A 24656-nucleotide genomic window follows, 5' to 3' on the forward strand; every position below is an offset into this window, starting at 1 on the left:
TTGATTTTAACCTGCAATTTGGGATTTTATCCCTATATATATATATATATATATATATATATCTTCCAATATCTCTCTCTCTATATATATATATATATATATATAGATGTATCTATCTACATGTATCTATATATATGAATTTATCTACATTTATATATATATATATATATATATATCTATCTACATGTATCTATATATATGAATTTATCTACATTTATATATATATATATATATATATATATATATATATATATATATATATATATATATATATATATATATAAAGATAGATAGATAGATAGATACATCTATATATATCTACAAATATATATATATATATATATATATATATATATATATATATATATATATATATATACATTTTCAAGTGAGTTATATCTATATCTATAAATATATCTATATCTATATACAGGGTGTCCATAAAGTCTCTTTACAATTTTAAAAATTTATTACAAAGATAATCAATAGGATATGTTTATCAGATTTGTTTTATTGACTCAAAAGTTATCAAAGATTTTAATTACATTACATTTATGTTTTTCAGGTACCCTGTTAATGGAAAAGGTTCAGTCAAATGAAATCCTAAAAAAAAAAAAAAAGTGGCTACTCATCAAGAAAAAGCACAATGTGTATCGTGGTTTACTGAAACAAAATTGGACACACAGACCCACTGAAACTACAGGATTATATATACGTAAATATGTATGTATATATGAGAGACCCAAAGTGGCAGGTAACAGACAAGAAGCATTTCTACCACTTCTACACACCACTTTCATTGGATAATGGAACTCCAACTATAACATCTTTATATATTTTAATTTTTATTTCTACATTAAATCTTCTATTTCCCTATATATTCCTTATTTCCTTCCTTTTCCAAAATAAATCCTTATTTTGAACTCTAATATTTCCCTCCATTTAACCATCTCACATCATCTCTAATGAAGGGATATCCCGAATATCCCAGGAACAGAAATAAGACTAACTTTCTCTTTATAAATGCCCTGGAAATTCCACACAGCCTTGGCTTTGTTGTCTCATTTTATTTAACATCTCTAAGGCGTAGGAGTGGCTGTGTGGTAAGTAGCTTGCTTACCAATCACATGGTTCCGGGTTCAGTCCCACTGCGTGACACCTTGGGGAAGTGTCTTCTATAATAGCCTCGGGCTATATATATATATATATATATATATATATATATATGTATGTGTGTGTATACGTTTGTGTGACCGTGTTTGTCCCCCCCAACATCGCTTGGCAACCGATGGTAGTGTGTTTACATCCCTGCAACTTAGCGGTTCGGCAAAAGACACCGATAGAATAAGTACTAGGCTTACAAAGAATAAGTCCTGGGGTCGATTCGCTTGACTAAAGGCGGTGCTCCAGCATGGCCGCAGTCAAATGACTGAAACCAGTAAAAGAGTAATCTTTTATTCTTTTACATGTTTTCAGCCTTGAAGCTGTGACTATGTTGGGGCACTGCCATTGTAATCACCTTTTAGTTGGCCGATTCTATGGGTTTGGCTTCTGGTGAATGAGGGAGTTCAATATTGCTGCCACCTTTTAATTTTCCTGCCTTTAATATTGGTTCATCTGGGATTTGGATAGTCAGAGGACAAGTTGTTTCTTGAAAACGTTTACCCCGCCACACCATGAAGATCCCTCAGATGTTATGGCAAGGAGTTAAAAATAGCTGTGGGCCCTTGAATCCCAAGCTATTGCAGTACATGGACCTCACCCTAGATGAGATAGCTGGGACTTTTGGAACAGTGCAGTGATGTTCATTCTGAGGTCTGCTATAACTCGCAATTACAAAGTATATATGTCTGCTTTTTCCAAATGTTGTTTTTTCTTACTCTGTTTTCTCTCAATCCACACATTGTGATTTTGCCTTTATCTCTCTCTCTCCCTCCCTCCTTCCCTTTCTATCACCTCTGTCCAGCATTCGCCATGATTGATCGCTAGCCACTAAACCCTTTTTTATTTTCTTTCTGTTTATATATGTGTGTGTGTGTGTGTGTCTGTCTGTATACATGTATATATGCATATATATAAATATATATATATATATATATATTTTTATATTTATATAAGGGCATTACTATACAATAACGCCTCACGCCATGAGGGACTCTAAGGTCAGACTACGAAGGTGAGGTGTTATTGTATAGTAATGCCCTTATATAAATATATATTTCGGGAATAAATGATGGATTTTTTTCCCTTATGAGGTTTTTTCACACTAGCTACTTGATAAATTCTTGTAAAAGAATTCGTCCTATTATTAAATATATATATATATATATATATATTATTTATATTATTGAATTGAACGCCACGCATCCATTTCCATGTATGTATGTATATATGTGTGTGTGTATGTGCAAATATATATATATATGTGCGTGTGTGTGTGTGTGTGTGTGTGTAAATATATATATATGCATATGTGTGAATATATATGTATATGCGTGTGTGTATAAATATGAACGATTATAAGTTAAGCTGCTGGATGCAGCAAAGATGCCTAAGATGTTCACACCATAAGCAGAACAGGCTAGAACTAAGGAGAATATGGGAATATCAGGGATTTGGGTTTCGCCCCAACCCCTTAATTTTTATTCATAAGATAATTACAGAGGGACAGGCAGTTCCCATGACCTTTGCAGGCCCCTTCAAGGCTCCCCTAAGACTGGCTCTGTTGATATGACTGATGTTTCAGCATAAACATCTGTAGGTCAGTTTATGTAGAAGAAACATAGGATGCAGTGGGTGTGAGGGGTGGAGGAATTCCAGAGGTCTAGAGGAGAACCGGGGTGAATAAATGCATATATAATATATATGAAAATCCTTGATGTATGTAGAATTGAGTGTAAGGCACCGAAAAACAGATACAACGTGGCTTTTGAAGCATTATTATTTCAGGGAGAGAGCGGTTTATTTTCCTCTATTCCAGTGGGGGCAGAATCATCTATTGGCAAGCATAAAGGAAGATGGAGTGTTTTTTTTGTGAAGAAGAAAAAAAAAATCAACATTAAACTCATTAAAAATGACATATGGTCATTTCTTTAACTCTACATACTTCAAAGAAAAGCTGCTATCAAAATACACTAATATATGAATATTTGGATGTGTGTATATATGTACATACACTTGTGTATGCACAAATGTTTACACACACACACACACACACACACACATATATATATATATAAATTCATCATCATCATCATGACATTTCTATATCTCTAACTACACACACGTACACACACATATAAATGTGCGTGTATATAATTATATCTATCTACATCATCATCATCATCATCGTTTAATGTCCGCTTTCCATGCTAGCATGGGTTGGACGATTTGACTGAGGACTGGTGAAATCAGATGGCTACACCAGGCTCCAATCTGATTTGGCAGAGTTTCTACAGCTGGATGCCCTTCCTAATGCCAACCACTCAGTGAGTGTACATACATTAATAAATGTAGAACTGTATACAAAATGTAGAACTGTATACAATCACACACACATACAGATAGATAGAGAAATGTGTGCGTGTATACAAATACATATATTTGTGGGTGTTTGTGAGTTAGTGTGCATATCAATACATATATACATACAAGTGCAGATGTAAATAGGACCAAGTGGTTAAAATCATCATTTGGTAAAACATTATGGCATATGCTCAGTCACTCTGCTCAGCATCTAGGGCAGGGGTTCCCAACCGGGGTCCACATGGACCCCCAGTGGTCCATAGAAGCTTTAAGGGGGTCCACGAGTAAAAGATTGTAATTTGTGGGTCCATATATAAGTCTTGCTTACTAGGAAAGGTCCTTGTATTTATTGAAATTTTCAAGATTTTTATTTGGAATTTTTGTCATGAATATAACACAATTGTTTCATTGTTGGTTTTTACTAACCTACAAGCAAATGATTTATTTAAAAAGGCTGCGTGGTAAGTAGCTTGCTTACCAGCCACATGGATCTGGGTTCAGTCCCACTGCGTGACACCTTGGGCAAGTGTCTTCTACTATAGCTTCAGGCCGACCATAGCCTTGTGAATGGATTTGGTAGACGGAAACTGAAAGAAGCACATAGTATAAATGTATATATATGTGTGTGTATGTTTGTGTGTCTGTGTTTGTCCCCCCAACATTGCTTGACAACCGATGCTGGTGTGTTTACATCCCCGTAACTTAGCGGTTCGGCAAAAGAGACCGATAGAATAAGTACTAGGCTTCCAAAGAATAAGTCCCGAGGTCAATTTGCTCGACTAAAGGCGATGCTCCAGCATGGCCACAGTCAAATGACTGAAACAAGTAAAAGAGAGTATGTCCATATATGGGGTCCACAGATGATAAGATAGGTCTCAGGGGTCTACAAGCAAAATAAGGTTGGGAACTCCTGATCTAGAGCAAGTACCTTTGACCGTTATCTCAGGTCAACCCAAGCACTGCTTTTGAAGAAACCTTTAGGTAGACAGGAAACTGTGTGGAAATGCATTGGATTGACTGTACCAGTAATTCACAAGATAACCTTTGTCACGGACTATGCCAAGATAATTCTATGAAATTATTTTATAGACACAAACGTTCGTAGAGTAATAAGCCACTAGCACTATGATTCATAATGCAGGCAACACAGTTAAATGAAAATGTGCAATAGTCACTGTCAAAGCTGTCAAAGATTGATTTTTACATTACATTGGAGGGGGGGGCATGAGTGTGTGCATGTGCGTGTTTGTGTGAATGTATGTGTAGGTGTATGTAGATGTGCATGTGTATGTGTGTATGAGTCTGACAGATGTAAATGAGTTCTTAAATGGAAGCACCATCTCTTCCATCAATTAAGGAAGAGCCAATACTCAAGAGAACTGGAGAAAGCTTGCGCAAGCCAAGCAAAGAAAAGAAGAAGAGTTAAGAAGAAAAGATAAACAGAATCCCAAAACGAAAAAAAAAAACAAAAAAGAAAAGACTTTTACAAGGAACAGTATCAGCAGCCATTAATGATGGAGCATCACAGAACACACCACTCCTGTACCGTTTGCAGTAGTTGATCTGTGGTTAAGAAGTAGATTTTGCAACCAAGTGGTACCGAGTTCAATGCCACTTATATACAACTAATTCGGGCTAGTGTGTTCTATCTCAGCCTCAGGCTGACCAAAGGCGGGTGGCTGAAATCTGGAAGACCAAAATAGAGTAGCCCTTGCTACAGATGTTGTTGTTGTGGTGGTGGTGGTGGTTGTTGTTCTACTTCTTACTACCCCTTCTCCCCCATCTTCCTTATCATCTTACATCCACAGCCTCGTCTCTATCTGTCATGTTCCTTTCAAACTCTTACAAAATCACTCATCCTTTATTTCCCCTTTCGTCTGGTTCTCAACTAATTTTTCTAGTCCTTTTCTTATCTTACCTGATGAAAGCACAGGTGCTGATGTCATGAAAACAGCACCCACTACAGAATGTAAAGTGGCTGGTTTTAGGAAGGACTACCAGCCACAGAAACCATAGCTAAGTGATACAGGAGTACAACACATTCCTGCAACTCATTGGATCCCGTCAAACTGTCCAACCCATGACAGCACGGAAAATGGATGTTAAATGATGATGATGATGCTTTGTGTACTGTCAATAGCTGGACATGTCTTCAATAGATACATGTACATGTCCTCACAATGCCTGATGCCAACAGCCACACATTAATAAGCCACTCTTTGCACCAAGCTAACAACATATGGAACAAATTTCTTAAAAAAAAAACTGCAGCAATCAAGACCAGCAAAGCTGAAGGAGTCCAAGCTTTCAGAAGCTAAGTTCACAAACCCATCCGCTCTCTTTCACTGTCAATACCGCAGTGAACCAGTAAATCAACTCTTGGATGCTTTTCAGCTGAAATGTCCAGTGATGTTATATATAGCAGAGGAACATATGTAATATACAGAAATATAAATATTCATAGCTGTACCTACATACCATCATATACATACAATCACACACATACATTGACATGGGCACACACACACCATACTACATGTGTATGTGTATAAAGAAGTATTTAAACAAGTATTTGTGTGTGTGTGTGTGTGTGTGTGTGTGTGTGTATAGAGAGAGAGGTGGGGGGAAGAATGATAGATGATATAAATCTAGTAGCAACCCAAGTGGTCAGCATCAATGTAGTAATGGAATAATATCCAAAGTCTTGAGAAAAAGAAAGGAAAAAAAAAAGTGACTAAGTACATGATTACACTGGGATGAAGGAACAGAGGAGAATTCCAACATTTTGACACAGTGGTCCTATATCAAACAGAGTAAAGCAAATAATGGGAAAAGCAGAATGGTGAATGTAAAAAATGGAAGTCTGTAGAACGGTTGCCAAAAGAATGACAATGGAGAGAGATAAGTGGGATAAGCATAGATTGGTAAAGATAAGTTAAAGGAAGTGTGAAATCATGAAAGTTTATGCGTATGTGGTGTGCGTAAGGAAAATGTTGCATGTGTGTGTGGATGAGATCACGTGAGCAATGAGCAACTTGGTTGTGTGTGTGTCTTGGGGCACAGAGGTAGGTGTGGTGAGTTGTTGTATGAGACTGTGAATAAGGAATAGTAATACATGTATATGATTGATGAGTACACTCTGTATGTTTGTGTGTATATGTGTGAGAGAAAGAGAGAGAATGAGAACAGGAGGCAAAATACTATTATTCATCCCAGTTGGACTGGCTGTATTTAGCTGGGAAATGGTTGTTCACTGTGTAAGCAGGAAATGGGAGATTCATGCTGTACAAAATCTGATAGATGGCAAAGATACAGGGCGGTGTCAACAAGAGAATTGGAGTGATAAGCCACAGGCTCTCAGAAACTATTTACCATTTGCCGACTGGCTTCTCCAATATAAACCCAAGCAGCAGAGTGTTGCATTTTATGCCATAAATGATCTCCTTGGAGGTACAGATGTAATAGTCATCGACATGGAAGGATGAGTTAGGTCTGCGTGGGAGGCATGAATTTCTAGATAAAAGGACAATGTAACTGACAATGTCACAGTCTTCACAATGGAGACAATGTGAGAGTTCTATTTTCTGAGAATAATTAAAGAAAGGTTTAATAAATACTTAACAAGCACCCATGCCAGTGCCACATGAAAAGCACCCAGTACACATCATAAAATAGTTGGCATTAAGAAGGGCACTGAACAGTATAAACCATGCTAAAACAGACAACTGGAGCCTCATGCAACCCTCCAGCCAGCTGGTTCCTGTCAAATTGAATAGTCTAACCCATTCAAATCGAAATTGAACCAAATTCGATGACTGGCACCTGTGCCAATGGAGCGCTTAACAGCACCACCCAAGCGTGATCATTGCCAGAGCAGCTGTCTGGCTTCCGTGCCAGTGGCACATAAATAGCACCATTTTAGCGTGATTGTTACCAGCATTGCCTCACCGGCACAAGTGCCGGTGGCACGTGAAAAAAACATTCGAGCGAGGTCATTGCCAGTGCCGCTGGACTGGCTCCTGTGCAGGTGGCATGTAAGAAACACCATTTTGAGTGTGGCCGTTGCCAGTACCGCCTGACTGGCCCTCGTGCCAGTGGAATGTAAAAGCACCCATTACGCTCTCGGAGTGGTTGGCGTTAGGAAGGGCATCCAGCTGTAGAAACTCTGTCACATCATGGAGCCTGGTGCAGCCATCTGGTTCGCCAGTCCTCAGTCAAATCGTCCAACCCATGCCAGCATGGAAAACGGACGTTAAATGATGATGATGATGATGATGATGATGATTTTACTGGTATCTCACTCAGATAATTCCAATGGATGATGTTGGGTTAAAGATATAGTTAATGCACACATGCAAACACACATGTGAAGTTGTAGCTACAGGTCAACACCAATCAAGCAGAACTATGATCAGAAGCGTTCCAGCCATGCCTAGCTGGCTCTGAGACATACAGACCTGAAGTGGACCTGGAATAGAAGGGGTACATCATTGATAAGATCATAAACGACAACAAACGGACTTGGACAAACTTAGCTGGTTGATTGATCAACTAAAACAATTAATCTAACAATTTATTAGTCAATTGGTTAAATGATTAACCAATTGTGAAATTGAAAAAAAAAAGAAGTGTAATAATACCAGTATATGTGTTTTTTATCGACATAATGACCTTCCCAAAAATACAACAAAATTATATAACAGTATTTTCTGTTACATATAATCTGTAAAAAGATATTTGGAGAAGCATTTTATCACTCTTGAATTACCAGAATGATAAAGAAAAAAAGTTTCAAGTTTCTTACCGTCGCACATACTATCAACTGCAACATGCCCCATGGTTCAGCTTTGTCGCCCACTCTTTTCCATCTGTTCACCTTCAATGACTTATAGATGAACAACTCAGCTTTCTAATTTATTGTTAAATCCACATGAAGTACTTTTATGACTATATCCCTTAAGATAGACAAATCAGAATGCATCACAGCTAACACAAATCATTTGCTTCCTATTCACACACCCATATATATGTACGTGTGTATGAATGTATATGAACATACCAACAAAATATATATACATATATACACAAACCTCACTAGACACATCTAAATTAGTCTAATTTAAGCATCTATTCACTGGAAGTGCTCTATGATTAAATAGATATTAGTTGGAGCTATGACCAAAGTGTGTGAAATAGAGAGACAAAAAAGAATGATTCTTGAATATTGACACACTCAGAAAATTTTTAATTTACAGTATTCTTTGGGGACACGAGGATTTTTCTTTGACTACTCATTTCTTCAGCCAATTTGTTACGAGACAGATTCTCATAAACCTTGCTAAAAATAGAAGTTGGCCCAGAGAAGTTGAACATAAAGTGATGAGAATGAAGAACAAAAACAAGGAGCAAGCAATCAGACCGTGTGTGTGTGTGTGTGAAGCAAAAATACTTTATATAATACATATATACACACACATTTGTGTGCATTTGTACGTGTGTGTTAACGCCTATAAACACACTAAAACCAATTTTACCTCTCAAGGGTTGGCTGGCTTAATATATCATGACCTGTTTAACATCACCATTTGATGTGTACACACACACACACACACACACACACACGCACATATGTATATGTATATTCTTTTATTTGTTTCAGTCATTTGACTGCAGCCATGCTGGAGCACCGCCTTTAGTCGAGGAAATCGACCCCAGGACTTACTCTTTGTAGGCCTAGTACTTATTCTATCGGTCTCTTCTGCTGAACTGGTTAGTTATGGGGATGTAAACACACCAGCATTGGTTGTCAAGCGATGTTGGGGAGACAAACACAGACACATACACACACACATATTATACATACATATATATGAGGGAACCCGTGGAAGAGGTAGGCCCAGGAAGACCTGGGCTGAGGTGGTGAGGCAAGACCTTCGTACATTGGGCCTCACCGAGGCGATGACTACGGACCGAGACCTTTGGAAATGGGCTGTGCGTGAGAAGACCCGGCAAGCCAAGTAAGATCGTTGCCAGTGCCCCTGGACTGGTTCTTGTGCGGGTGGCACATGAGATGCACCATTTTGAGCGTGGCCGTTGCCAGTACCGCCTGACTGGCTCCTGTAGGATTTTCGAGCGAGATCGTTGCCAGTGCCCCTGGACTGGCTTGTGCGGGTGGCACATAAAAGACACCATTTCGAGCGTGGCCGTTTTCGTGCGGGTGACACGTAAAAGCACCCACTACACTCTCTGAGTGGTTGGCATTAGGAAGGGCATCCAGCTGTAGAAACTCTGCCAAATCAGACTGGAGCCTGGTGTTGCCATCCGGTTTCACCAGTCCTCAGTCAAATCGTCCAACCCATGCTAGCATGGAAAGCGGACGTTAAACGATGATGATGATGATGATGATATATATCTTGGAGCCTGGTGATGCCATCCGGTTTCACCAGTCCTCAGTCAAATCGTCCAACCCATGCTAGCATGGAAAGCAGACGTTAAGCGATGATGATGATGATGATGATGATATATATATATATATGACAGGCTTCTTTTCAGTTTCCGTCTACCACATCCACTCACAAGGCTTTGGTTGGCCCGAGCCTATAGTAAAAGACACTTGCCCAAGGTGCCACGCAGTGGGACTGAATCCGGAACCATGTGGTTGGTAAGCAAGCTACTTACCACACAGCCACTCCTGCACCTATACATACATTGTACACACACACACACACACACACACAGAAGCATATAAATAGACATGCACAGAAATACTGAGGAAAACACTTGGGAGAAAAAGCAACAATCAGACAAAGAGCCACACTATAATCCCTGTTGTTTCTCACGAGAATAAAATTTCAGTAGTAGAAACGTACTTTATGCTGTTGTCTTATAAATTCAGCTGAATGAATACGCTAGGACAGGTAAATAGCATGTGGTAGCATTGATAGACTCTGTGGTAGCGGAGCTATCATGTGTTGGATGGGTCATGGCAGGAAGCAAACAAGAGAGTGGCTAGATGTACTAGTATGGATGTGTGTGTGTGTGTGTGAGTATTTGCATGTGCATGTGTGTGTGTGTGTGGGGGGGGGGGGGCTTGCATGTGTATGCAAGTATATTGTTATGTGTTGTGTTAGTATGGAAGTGATTTTATTTAGATCATCATACACACTTTATGCTAATCATCATCATCATCATCATCGTCGTTTAACGTCCGCTTTCCATGCTGGCATGGGTTGGACGATTTTGTGGAATTATTTGACAGAGGTAGCAGAGAGCCAATGCGATGATAAATCTGACCTTGGATCTTGAAAGTTTGCAAGAATCCAGGCTTAGTTAAATCTCTTGTGGCTCCAAATGATGTCATCTGTAGTGAAGCATTGTATTGTCTAATTTTGGTTTGGAAGTCCTTGGAATCTTGGTCAGTTGATGACAGCAGTTTCTTCAATGGCTCCGGAGGTTGGGGAATTGCAGGAAGTTTTAACCATTCGACCACTGCAGTACAGTGCAGTTTGTCTCTCCAGGCCACATCCTTGCTTTACAATAAACTGGTCTATCAAAATAACATGCAACATAAATTCTCAGTTTATTTTAATGATCTCTACTTCAAGACGATATATCATAATGACCAAATAGCAGTGAAGACCAACTCCATATGAGAAGGTTAAATCAGGGGTTTTCAAACTGTGGTCCCTGGACCACAGGGGGTCCGCAAGGACAAGACAGGGGGTCCGTGGACAGCAAATACTTTTTATGGGCAATTTGATTTTATATGTGTTTTTTAATCGAAATCTTTTAATTGACAATAAACCTATTTGTTAAATACTGTTAAATAAATAAATGTAAAAATATATGTTATTTTAAGCAAATATTTATGTATAAATTTCATAAGTGTTTATAAGGGGGTCTCTAAGGTAAAGCCTGAAATATAAAGGGGTCCGCAAGTCAAAAAGTTTGAAAACCCCTGGGTTAAATAATCTGAAGAATCAAGACTTCTCCTAAGCAGACATGCCATTTAGTAACTGTGACACATCTAGAGCTGGAAATAAATAAAGAATTTATGTTCTATCATATTTGATATGCCTGTATCTGTTTCTGTTGTTTAAATACATCCCACTGGCCAATCTAAATTATTTCTCTTGGGCTCATATTTGTTCAAGTTATACAAATTACCTAGGCCATAAATGCAGTCTACTCCTCTTCTATGTTTAAGTCCTTTGGCTAATGTAGATAAGGTTGTACAGTTGTCATGCTAATGACACCTACTAAGGCAGGAACCATGTCCACGACTGTCCTCATATCTCCAAACAATAAGCTTATCCTTTTCTTTAATGTGATGTCAACTTTGGGGAGATCTTGAAACCTAAAATTATCTTCCCTTCTCATACAGAGCTTGTCCTAACTGCCATTTGGAAATTATGACACATACGTTAGAGGAAGAGATAATTTAAATAAATCAAGAACTTCTATTGTATTTGATATATCTGTATAGTATTTTGATACAGTATAGTATCTGATGTGGAGGCACAATGGCGCAGTGGTTAGGGCAGCGGACTCGCGGTCATAGGATCGCGGTTTCGATTCCCAGACCGGGCGTTGTGAGTGTTTATTGAGCGAAAACACCTAAAGCTCCACGAGGCTCTGGCAGGGGATGGTGGCGAACCCTGTTGTACTCTTTCACCACAACTTTCTCTCGCTCTTACTTCCTGAGTTTCTGTTGTGCTTGTAATTCAAAGGGTCAGCCTTGTCACACTCTGTGTCACGCTGAATATACCCGAGAACTACGTTAAGGGTACACGTGTCTGTGGAGTGCTCAGCCACTTGCACATTAATTTCCCAAGCAGGCTGTTCCGTTGATTGGATCAACTGGAACCCTTGACATCGTAAGCGATGGAATATCAACAACAGTATCTGATATACCAGTATACGTCTATGTCGTTCATATGCATGCCACTGGCCACTCTTGAGTTATTTCTCCAGACTCATTTTGAAGAACATACTGCAAACTGTGCAAAGCTGAGGTTAGCAAAACCAGTTAGTAGAACAAGATTTTCCTTCACCTGCAAAACTCCTTTGGTTTTAAAATATGCAATAAAATTTATTCAGGAAGATTTTTTTTTTATCGGAAAACCATTTTTTATACTTAAACTTATTAGCAAAATGTGATCCTTACCCTTTTTTTTTTTACTTTGTGTGTAAAACTCACTTTGCAAAAACATATGCTAATATTTTTATAGTAAAAACTTGTATATGTAAATAATCTTTATGTGGAAACACAATTTCGTATCTTTATTTTCATATATATATATATAAATATATAATAGAAATATATTTATATATAGGTGCAGGAGTGGCTGGGTGATAAGTAGCTAGCTTACCAACCACATGGTTCTGGGTTCATTCCCACTGTGTGGCACCTTGGGCAAGTGTCTTCTACTATAGCCTTGGGCCAACCAAAGCCTTGTGAGTGGATTTGGTAGACGAAAAATGAAAGAAGGCCGTTGTATATATGTATGTATGTATATATATATATATATATATATATATATATATATATGTATGTGTGTGTCTGTGTTTGTCCCCTCCAACATCGCTTGACAACCAATGCTGGTGTGTTTACGTCCCCGTAACTTAGCGGTTCGGCAAAAGGAGACCGATAAAATAAGTACTAGGCTAACACAGAATAAGTCCTGGGGTCAATTTGCTCGACTAAAAGCGGTGCTCCAGCATGGCCACAGTCAAATGACTGAAACAAGTAAAAGAGTAAAAGAGAATATATATGAAAATAAAGAAATATTTATCACCTGTGTTTAAAAAGAAAACTTGTTTTATTCAAATATATATATATATATATATATATATATATATATATATACATGTTTAACCCTTTATTTTTCCAACACATTTACACACACACACACACACACACACACATCAATATCATCACCCTTACCACATATGTGTTGTAAAAATAATAATGGGTTGAACATGCACTAAACTTTTCTACAAATGTATTAATAAAACAAGTTTCTTTTTTTAAACATAAGAGGCAAATATTTCTATTTCATATATATATATATATATAAATATATATATATATAAATATATATGTGTGTGTGTGTATATTTATCATATTATTATTGACCTCCTACACACATATATATATATCACCATCATCATCATTGTTGACCTCGCACCCTTGAATATACACAGCAAACAACTGTGTGCTTACACACTCCAACAGTAAAGTACACACACAAGGCCGCAACTGTTGCTAATTTTACTGCGGCTCCCATTAACACCATTGTTGTTTTGTTGCACGTATTCAATGGGCATACATACATACATACACAAAAGAGACACTTTAAATGTATGCAACCTTGCATAAGATATTCACCCCAGATTTGGCATATATATGTATCTGTCACAAAACACACACTCATGGCTCTATAAAAGAGAGCTATAAATACAAAAGTATACTGACAACTTATATAAAGGTGTGTGTGTGTCATTGTCATCATTTGAATGCCTACTTTTCCATGCTTGCATGAACCAGATGGATTCTGTTGTGGCAGATTTTCTATGGCCTTACAAACTTGTAGTATGGAGGCTTTTGCAGTTTATGTCTACTAATTTCACTCACAAAGTATTGATTGATGACCATAGCTATACTATATAGAAGGTCAGCCAACAACAGTCATTTCAATGAGAGTGAACCCACGAGTCATGAGGCTCTGAACACAGCAGCACATGGGCACATGTGGGTGTATGTGTGAGAGAGAGAGAGAGAGTAGGCAGAAGTATAGCTGTGATAGGCACTTGCATGGCTATAATAGTGCAGATGTGGCTTGGGGGTAAGAAGTTGGCTTCCCAACCACATGGTCCACATTCAGTCTCAGAGGGTGCTACCTCGAGTGTCTTCTACTACAGCCCCAAGTCAATCCAGGCTTTTTGTGGATTTTGTAGACAGAAAGTGAAAGGAGCACATTGTATATGGGTGTGTGTGAGAGAGAGAAAGAGAGAGAGACAAACAGACACACAGGTAGACAAAGAAAGAGTGTTACTGCCTTCTTGACTTGACATGGCATGATAGCTGTAAATGAGGGTCACTGTCATACAAGCAGTGTCGTTCATTTCCAATATTCTACAGAAACATGCCTGGCCATGGGGAAATATAACCTTGCTTAGAAACAAGTGAGGGTTGGTGACAGAAAGGGCATCTGGCCACAAAAAAATCCACCTCAACAAATTCCATTTGACTCGTGCGAATATGGAAATATGGATGTTAAATGACAATGATAATGATGAGGTTCATGCGAAGCTGATAATATTGTGTAACAAAATTTTTATTTAATTTTTTTTTACCTTCCGTCTGTTAAGTGTTATTCCCTATTTGCTTCTATCTAGAAATCAAAGGAAACGGCTACTATTACCTTCAAACTTTGGATTTTGCAGCCTGGACATCAAATGTTTCGAAACTGACCTATTTTCCATTACATTTCAGACAGATTCAGCGCTGAGTTGCTGAAGCAGAAATATCGTTATAGCAAATATCCTGCTCAATACCTACAGATTTGCTTGACCATAATCAGTTGAGCTGGCAGAAACGTTAGCACGCTGAGTTACGTTCTGAGTTCAAATACCGCCGAGGTTGACTTTGCCTTTCATCCTTTCGGGGTCGATAAATTAAGTAACAGTTGCGTACCGGGATTGATGTAATCGACTTAATCCCTTTGTCTGTCCTTGTTTGTCCCCTCTATGTTTATCCCCTTGTGGGCAATAAAGAATTACATAATCAGTTGAGCATGTCCCTCAGTGATTGACAGTATGTGCATCTCTTTCATAAGCAGGAGTTGTGGGAGAGCATCACAGCCATGTGTTGAGGGGGGATTCTTTAGGGTTTGAATGAATGTAACAAAAAGCTAAGTTTGGAGGAAATATTAGCCATGGTCTAATCCTTACTGTAGATTTTAAATTGACAGAGAGAGAGAGTAAGAGAGATAATAATGATGAAGTAGGAGGCAATGAGAGACCTATGAGGTAATAGTAGTAGATTTAAAGGCAATATATCATTTAGTCTAATGCATGGATGGTTTCTATGTAAACAGGAGATACATTACAATTTGGTCATTTTAGATATTCGACACCTCCTGCTTGCTCGGTATACTTCATATCTTGGCAATGAAGGAAACTTTCCATTTGTTTTCTGTTTTTGTTTTTACACTCATAAGACTGTTCACTTCAGTTATATACCTCCCAAGAGGCCACTGGCTTCAGTTATGAAACTACAGAGTGAGAGAGAAATGGGGGGGGGGGGAAATAGCAAAGAGGAGAAAGAGGAGGATACGGAAGCGAATTAAACAAACATCATTGCCAAGAATGCATTACATGTGAAGTCAACACACAAAAAAAACCACAAAGCATTTTTGGTCTGACACCCAGTTGCTTTTGACTAGTAATGAGTGTAGACATAGCTGAGAAGTGAAGAAATTGTTTGCACATTTTTGCGGTTTCAGGCTTGGTTTCATTGATTATTCTGCCTGCACTTAGGACAAGCACCTTCTACTGTAGCCTTGGGTAGGCCAAAGCCTTCTGAGAGGAATTTGGTAAACATGAGCTGTTTGGAAGCCACTCACAAAGAAACATTATTCTTTTAAAAGTTGGACTGCCTTGTGGTATTGTTATCTGACACTCTATATACTGAGATCAAATCCCACCTAGGGAAGTTTGTTTTTCATCATTTCTCTTTTATCACATCCCGCTGTACAGTGGAGGAATATGGTTTAGTGGTTAGGGTGTTGGACTTCTGATCATAAGATTGTGGTTTCGATTCCTGGACCAAGCAATGCGCTGTATTCTTGAACAAAACACTTCATTTCACATTGCTCCAGTCCGCTCAGCTGCAAAAATCCTGTGACAGACCAGCGTCCACTTCAGGTAGGGAATATATACGCCATGTAACTGGGGAAACCGGCCCTTATGAGTCAGCATGACTCAGAAAGGTAACTTTACCTTTTTTTACCTTATAACCCACTGTCTTGAAGAAAAGAATAGATATATTTCATTATGTAATTAGTCATGGGTACCCTTAAAAGGAAGGATTGCTGTGGCTTGAAAGCCCTTGATTATAAGGTCTGCTCAATTAGGATTGATTAAGGACTAAACAGCAACAAAACTGCAATTGACAGTAATCACATCATTATCATCATCAGCTCTCTAGCTTTCAGTTGTAGTCAAACCGTCTAACCCATGCCAGCATGGAAAACGGATGTTAAATGATGATGATTTAACATCCACTTTTCCATGTTCATATGGGTCCTATGGAATTTGTGGAAACAGATTTTTATGTAGCTGATGCCCTTCCAGTTGCCAAACTGTACTTGTTTCCCCAGCAAGGGAATAGTTTCTCCCATGTCTATTTTTTTCCCCATGACTAAACATGTTTCCATGGAAGACTTGATGAGAAAAGTACTTATCCAGGGTAATGGATGGGTGGAATTAGTAAGAGAGTCAGTCCAGATGCCAGGCAGTATTTTTTCAGGCTCTTTGTATTCTGAGTTCAAATCTTACCATGGTCTACTGTAACGATGGACTCAATCCATTGCTGAATCTAATACCACTACCACCAGGCACTTTTCAGCCCCCAAGGTTTAATAAGTACTGGGGTTAATTTAATAGTCCACTAATGCACCCAGGGTGTGAATGGAGAAAAAAAGACTATAGCTAACTATATTCACCCTTTTATTCTTTTATACTTTTACACGTTTCAGTAATTTAACTGTGGCCATGCTGCAGCACCACCTCAAAGGGTTTTTAGTCAAAGAAATCAACCCCAGGACTTATTCTTTGTATGCCTAGTACTTATTTTATCAGTCTCTTTTGCTGAACTGCTAATTTACAGGGATATAAACACACCAGCATCAGTTATCAAGTGATGGTAGAGGGACAAACATAGACACACACACAAATACATACATATATATGCGTATATGTATGTATATATATATATATATATATATATATATATATATATATATATATATATATATATATTGCTCTGTTCCCGTTTTCTATTAAGTTTTCATCTGGTTTCCCGTTTGCTCTGCTTTTGTGTAACTTTTTCTCTTTGTTGTGTTCTATCTGTTCAACCCTTAAGATATATGTGTGTGTGTGTGTGTGTGTGTGTGTGTGTGTGTGTGTGTGTGTGTGTGTGTGTGTGTGTGTGTGTGTGTGTGTGTGTGTGTATATATATATATATATATATACTTTACTTTACTTTATATTATACTCATTTATTGTGCTTTTAATTATTAATTTTTCTATATGTGATAGTGGATTTTCATCGATGAGTTCTTGAAACTTGGTTATTTTCCCTAAAACTATATATTTATATATATATATATATATATATATATATATATATACACATATATATATATACGTATGTGACAAGCATCTTTCAGTTTCTTATTTCTTTATTGCCCACAAGGGGCTAAACAAAGAGGGGATAAACAAAGACAGACAAAGGGATTAAGTCGATTACATCGACCCCAGTGCATAACTGGTACTTAATTTATCGACCCAAAAGGATGAAAGGCAAAATCGACCTCGGCGGAATTTGAACTCAGAACGTAACGGCAGACGATATACCGCTAAGCATTTCGCCCGGCGTGCTAACGATTCTGCCAGATCACCACCCTTCTTTCAGTTTCTGTCTACCCAATCCACTCACAAGGCTTTGGTTGGTCCAAAGCTATAGCAGAAGATACTTTGCCCAAGGTACCATGAAGTGAGACTGAACCCGGAACCATGTGATTGGGAAGCAGACTTCTTACCACACAGCCATGCCTGTGCCTTAGTCACAGTAAAACAAAACTACCAATCAAAATAAGTTAAGAGAACTTGAAGTACTGACAGCTGACTTTTGAAATGCTACTCCTGAATTGACAGAAACCATGTGAGTGGATCTGGTAAGCCTTCTTTCTTGTGACTGCACAAGTGTCAGTGTCATGTAAAAAATATCCGGTACACTATGTAAAGTGGTTATTGTTAGGAAAGGTATCCAGCTATTGAAACCATGCAGACAATGGGGACAAGCACAGTCCTCGGGATCACCAGCTCTTGTTGAACCAGCCAATCCGTGCTAGCAAAGAAAATGGATGTTAAACACGGGTGATGATACATATGTGTGTGCGCATGTGTTTGTGCCATCTTGTTTCAAGATTGTGTGATAGTTGTAAAAAAGTGTCACCATCATACACACAGGGTCATTTAGTCTTTTACTCTTTTACTTGTTTCAGTCATTTTGACTATGGCCATGCTGGAGCACCACCTTTAGTCGAGCAAATCGACCCCAGGACTTATTCTTTGTAAGCCTAGTACTTATTCTATCGGTCTACTTTGCCGAACCACTATGTTACGGAGACATAAACACACCAGCATCAGTTATCAAGTGATGGCACAGGGACAAATACACACACACACACATCATCATCATCATCATCATCATCATCGTTTAACGTCCGCTTTCCGTGCTAGCATGGGTTGGACGATTTGACTGAGGACAGGTGAAACCGGATGGCAACACCAGGCTCCAATCTAATTTGGCAGAGTTTCTACAGCTGGATGCCCTTCCTAACGCCAACCACTCAGATATATACATATATGAGATATACATATGATATATACATATCATTTCTAAAAATAAACAACCATTGAAATCTTGAGGCTATGAGACAATGCATAATTAATTGAAAACAATACAAATAAATAAGCATTACATTTGACAGTAATCTGAATGTTGAAGGGTTAAACGATGATGAGTGATGTGAATCTGTTTGTTATTTTTAGCAGGTCAAGTGACCACTTACGAGCTTCATTTAACTTGACACAGATTTGAGGAGGAAATCTCCATCATCTAGACATCTGCTGTTTTATTCATACATGTAGCTGTTTAGCCCTCCATCAACTCTAAATGGACAGACCCTTCAAGCAGGGTCCATTGTAAGATTTTTGGTGGTTCACACAACAAAATAGTAAATTCATGATCCACAATAGTATTTTGAGGGCCGCCAGAAAAATTTTTGATTTAGATGTATTGGTACGTATTGTAAGAAACAACTAGGTTTCTTTCTCTAACCTTTTTACATAGTTCAACCTATACAAAATAATGTGTGAAAAACAAAATAGGAATTTTTGAAAGAAGTTCCTATAAAGCTAGCTTTTAAACATCGAACGCCTGTAGGGTCCACCATAATAAAATTTGAGAACCCTGCTATAATCAAATGCATTCAAGCCACAGCACCCCTTGCCTTTTAATGGCCCCCACGTCTGACCACATTATCAAATGTATCCATTCTTTTCTTCAGGACAGTAGGATGTGACGCGAAAGCAGTTTGGCTGTTATTTCTGGCAGATCGGGTGATTGTGTAGAAGCGGCCTACACTTAGGACGTTGTTGTCTAGTCCAGGGTTTTTCAAACTTTTTGACTTGCGGACCCCTTTATATTTCAGGCTTTACCTAAGGGACCCCTTATAAACGCTTATGAAATTTATACATAAATATTTGCTTAAAATAACATATATTTTTACATTTATTTATTTATCAAATAGGTTTATTGTCAATTAAAAGATTTCGATTAAAAAAAAACATATATAAAATCAAATTGCCCATAAAAAGTATTTGCTGTCCACGGACCCCCTGTCTTGTCCTTGCAGACTCCCTGTGGTCCGCGGACCACAGTTTGAATACCCTTGGTCTAGCCCTCATCAATCAGAGGTGGAAACATTGGGACTCTTAGGGTTTATCAAGGACTACATTATTATTATTATAAAGAGTTATGATATTCGGCTGCTATTTCTAGCAAAAGTTAACCAACAGTGTAAAGAAGCGTGCGGCCTCCACCCTACCCCCGCACTCTCAACCGTACTAATTGCCATTGGTTGGTTGCTCAGGTGTTTAAGTGATAAGGGTGGGTGAAGGGAGAAAGGTAGGAATGAGTGGGAGTAGAAAGACGGGTGAGCAGAGACCAATTAAGAAAGAGTTAAGGGGGGAAAAAACAGTTGAGGAAGTATGTAATAATATATATATAGGAATAGATAAAAAGATACAGGATCACATTATATATATATATATATATATATATATATATATATATATATATATATATACATACATACACACACGAAAATATATATAGATGTGTGTGGAAGAGAAACAATGAGAAGGTTACTTCCTGCAGCAGCGGTAGTAGTAACAGTAGTAGTAGTAGCAGTAGTACTTGTTTATTCGTTTAACATTCCAGTTTGCAGTTTGTTTTTTTGTAGGTAGTTTAATTTTACTCGTTCATTTCTTCTCTCTCTCTCTCTCTCTCTCTCTCTCTCTCTCTATATATATATATATATATATATATATATATATATATATATATATATATATATGTTGATGGCAAAGGAGAGAAAGAGAAGGGGAAACGGAAAAGGAATCGAACGACGACGAGGTTGAGAGAGAGGTGGGGTGGGGGAGACAGGGAAAAGAGAAAGAAGTAACCTGAAAAAGAAAATCCAAAAACAACCAAGCATGTGCCGCCGCCGCCGCCACCCCACGAACCGATCATCCACGCTATTACATAATAAAAGGAGCGGCAGCGAAGGTGGTGGTGGTGCAAGAATAACAGTGTTGTTGTTTTTAAAGCCAAGGTCAGCCTGTTCAAAGAACGTTCCAGCCACGACCACATCGTCTTTTTAGTACACTCATGACACCACATTGTGTAAATATAACGCTCCCTTGTCTTTTCTTCGCTTTGTTTTGTTTCTTTAAGGTGTGATGTGAAACGAACATTCGGCTGCTATTTCTAACAGTTCGAGTAACCACGTAGAAGCTAATGCGCTGGCTCGTGATATTGTTAATACTGTACTGGCCGAGAAAGCGGAAAGCTGGCAGAAATGTTAGCACGCCGGGCGAAATGCTTAGCGGTATTTCGTCTGCCGTTACGTTCTGAGTTCAAATTCCGCCGAGGTCGACTTTGCCTTTCATCCTTCCAGGGTCGATAAATTAAGTACCAGTTACGCACTGGGGTCGATGTAATCGACTTAATCCCTTCGTCTGTCCTTGTTTGTCCCCTCTATGTTTAGCCCCTTGTGGGCAATAAAGAAATAAGAAACGTTAGCACGCCGGGCGAAATGCTTAGCGGTATATTGTTTGAGTTCAAATTCGGCCGAGCTCGACTTCGTCTTTCGTCCTTTCAGGGTCGATAAATTAAGTACCAGTTGCGTACTGGAGTCGATCTAATCGACTGGCACCCCCTCCCCAAAAATGTCCGGCCTTGTGCCTAGAGTAGAAAAGGTTATATTGTACTGGCGGCGGTTGTGGTGGTCATTGTGCGAGGGCGATGACGACGAAGGCTGTATTGAGATAGGTAATCATGATAGTAGTGGAATGCAGCGGAGCTGGTGCTGAAGTGGTGGTGGTGGTGGTACGAGTAGTGGTAAAGCCGTAGTGGCGATCGTAATGACAGTGATAGTTTTAAGTGCTGGTTATAGCAGTAAAACGGTGGTGGGAACAAAGAAAGAGGGGAAAAAAAGGGGAGAGGGTGAGAGAAAGAAAGCGAGAATGAAACGGGGAGGGGAGGAGGAGGAAAGGGGAAAAGGAAAAGAAGGAGGTAGGGAGAGAAAGGGAACAGCAATGAACTTCCGATTAAATTACTAGCCCCCACCACTTTTATCACACACACACACACATCTACCTTCAATAAATCTAAAGAAAAAGAAATCTTTTTTGTTTTTTTCCCCCTTTCTTTATCTTCGTCTTGCTGTTGTAGTTGTTGTTTGCCATCCGAAATAGCGATCTGTTTAGTCACCAGATAGCTTCCGTTCCTAAATAGTTTAATTATCACCGTAGAAAGACAGAACGAACGAACGAGAAAATAGAAAAAGAAAAGAAAAGATGAGAAAAGGCAGTACAACAAAGAATCAACAAAATTAAAGCAATGCTTACACACGCACTAGATAGATAGATAGATAATTAGATAGATAGATAGATAGATAGATATACACCTAGATAGATAGATAGACTTGTTTATAAACATATATACACAAACATACAAAAGCAAATAAAAAATCGGCACGAGAACATACAAATATACATGCATACATATACATACACGTATATATGCATATACATACACGTATATATGCATATACATACACGTATATATGCACATATATATATATATATATATATATATATATATATATATATACATGCATGTAAATACACATCTGTATATACTAATATATTATTACTGATATACTATTCTGTACACTAAACAAAAACGTTTTATCCTCGCCTATTACACAGAAGTATACATATTCGGATGTGTGTGCGTGCGTGCGCACACATGCACACAAATACATGCGTACATACACACGCATACATATATACATATTTACATATATATATATACAGATATACATACACATATATATACACACACATATCTATGCATGTACATATGTGTAACACACACCAATATATATATATATGTATGTGTGTGTGTATATATATATATATATATATATATATATATATATATATATATATATATATATATATACATGTATGTATGTATATATACACATAGCTTACTTACCAACCACATGGTCCCGGGTTCAGTCCCACTGCGTGGCATCTTGGGCAAGTGTCTTCTACTATAGCCTCGGGCCGACCAAAGCCTTGTGAGTAGATTTGGTAGACGGAAACTGAAAGAAGCCCGTCGTATATATGTATATATATATATGTATGTGTATATATATATATATGTGTATGTATATGTGTGTGTATATACTTTCATGCATATACAGATATACACATATACATACACATCAATGTTCGTACATAAGTATGTACACATACACAGGGATATATATATATATATATATATATATATATACACACACACAAACATACCATACATAAATACACACACATACAAACCATACATACATATATACAAACCATACATACAAAGACGTGCATCTGTCTTTTCCATATAGATGTGCATGTGTCAACAAACAGCAACGAAGTAACAAAATCTGTGTTAATTACACACGTAACATAAGAACGTGCATACAATTATACGCACATAGTCACAGGCACCGACAAATATTTACCCACGGTAAATACATTGCGAGCAGAAGCAAGTGTGCATGCACTCACATTGAAACGTATTCAAACCACCGACTCCGATATATTAAATAAGAAAGTAAAACAATGCCAATATTTATGTCAAATGAACGAACAATGAACTCTGTGAAAAAGCATCTCCACATGGGTGTTGCTCGAGTGAATGACCTATATGAAAGTCGGTATGCATATGTGAATGTATAATGTGGGTGTATACAATAGTTGCACCACAGGTTAAAATCCTAGTTAAAACCATAGGCAAGACTTCCTTTTTGTACCCCGCAAAAAAAAAATAAATAAATAAATAAACCCTTTTTTTTATTCAATTTTTTTTTTCTACACGACCACCACCCCCTTTTCAGCTACGGAGAATACGAATCTGCAAAAGAAATTGGCAGAAATGGGCATTTTGAAATTAACCCCCACCCTCTCCTTAATTTCTTCATTTTTAACTTTTTCAGATTTTTTTTTTTTTTTTTTTTCAAAATATGCGGAAAAATACGGAGATTATGATTCTGAAAAAAAGATGTCCAAAAATTTTTGTAGTTAGGGTTCGGGTTGGGGTCAGGTTGTTAGGGTTAAGGTTTTGGGGTTACGGAAAAGAGTGAAAATGAAGAAATTGGGGGCGAAGGGGGGTGAATTTCAAAATGCCAATTTTTGGCAATTTTCTGGAATCTCCGTATCCGAAAACGGGGGTTTTTGGCAAAAAAAAAAAAAAAAAATAATAATAATAATTTGCGAGAAAATGGGTGGGGAAGGAAGTTTTTCCAAACCATACTTATTTTTACCATTATTATTATTATTATTATTATTATTATTATTATTAATCAATAGTTTTATTTTTATAGAGTACTTTCACTTCACTACCAAGCGCAGCTCTGTGTGCATTGGGTATGTGCTGTGGTTTGCTGTGGTGCTCTTATGTTTACTGTATTGAAAGTGTTTTGCGTAGGATG

This window comes from Octopus bimaculoides, chromosome 1 (assembly GCF_046866305.1).
Source record: "Octopus bimaculoides isolate indiv1 chromosome 1, ASM4686630v1, whole genome shotgun sequence".
NCBI classification, from domain to species: domain Eukaryota; kingdom Metazoa; phylum Mollusca; class Cephalopoda; order Octopoda; family Octopodidae; genus Octopus; species Octopus bimaculoides.